The following is a 1,177-nucleotide window of genomic DNA, read 5'->3' as shown; positions in this document are numbered from 1 at the left end:
TATATTGTTTTATTATATGAGTTCTACATCTGTTTTCAGTCATATTCATTTAAGGCAGCGGTATTCAAACTGTGTTACGTGGAACCCTAGAGTTCCCCATAACCTCTGGGGATTTCGTGACTCGGGCAAAAATTCAAAATTTGGAAATTAATGCGATACTACAAAATTAAAAAAATTCATACTCTTAAAACTAGTATTTATAAATACATCTATAATCTGAAAAAAAATATGTTCGAAAATTTTAGGTTCCTCAAAAAAAAAAAATTGCCGGGTTCAACAAGTCATAAAAGTTTGAAGACCAAAGGAATACACTGCAAAATGTATAAACCATATTGTCGCAATTTTTTTAATGGAAGGAAAGGTAGAGGATAATAATATTCAAGGGTGTTATTTAATATGTCTTTAAGTGTTATAAAAAATGTATTTATTCATAAATAGTAAAAATGGAGATGCTGGAGCCATTCTCGTGAGGCATGTTGAACCCAAGGCGCTCTGCGCAAGCAGTATAAATGACAGAAATTTGAATATGGAAAGAAACAAAAAGTTTTCTCTTAATCTACATGAGCATGGTTAGAGAAATACATAAGGGATTTTTTAAAATTAATTTTTGGCGAGCATTTCAAGTAAAAAAAAAGTATGATTTTTGACAAAAATACAGCATCATTTATCAATAAATATTGTTAAAATCAACTTATCGAAAATCCCTTATGTTATTTTAAAGTTATGGTCAAAATTTAGAGCGAATAGAATAAAAACTGTTGGAATTATGCTGCGTGCTATTTTAAAAAATCGTGTTTCTATAAAAAAGCCTCAAGTTTTGAGATATTTATACTTTATATATATACTAACATACTTTTGTTTGAAAATACTTTTAATTGAACACAAATTTTTTTAATGACGTGTTAGTTGTATTAGAGAAAAAAAAATCAGAAGGTAAGTCATTATGCTCTGCCCTTCCTGCAGGTATTTATGTGTCGCAGGTAGTTGTTTCGGAGCAGTCGAATGCGCTTGGGAAGTAGCTCAATTTCAAAGAAAAAAAGTTGTACAGACATAAAACTTCTTTCCTCTTATTCTCAATAAGATCAATGCAAATTACAGGATGTTCCTGTTCCTACATATGTTTCTTGTGATTAACTAACATTTTCGAACAATGGTTAAAAATGAGTTGTAATTATCT

Source organism: Anoplophora glabripennis, unplaced genomic scaffold (genome assembly GCF_000390285.2).
Source record: "Anoplophora glabripennis isolate ALB-LARVAE unplaced genomic scaffold, Agla_2.0 scaffold724, whole genome shotgun sequence".
In the NCBI taxonomy this organism is placed as follows: domain Eukaryota; kingdom Metazoa; phylum Arthropoda; class Insecta; order Coleoptera; family Cerambycidae; genus Anoplophora; species Anoplophora glabripennis.
This window is presented reverse-complemented; position numbering follows the sequence as displayed.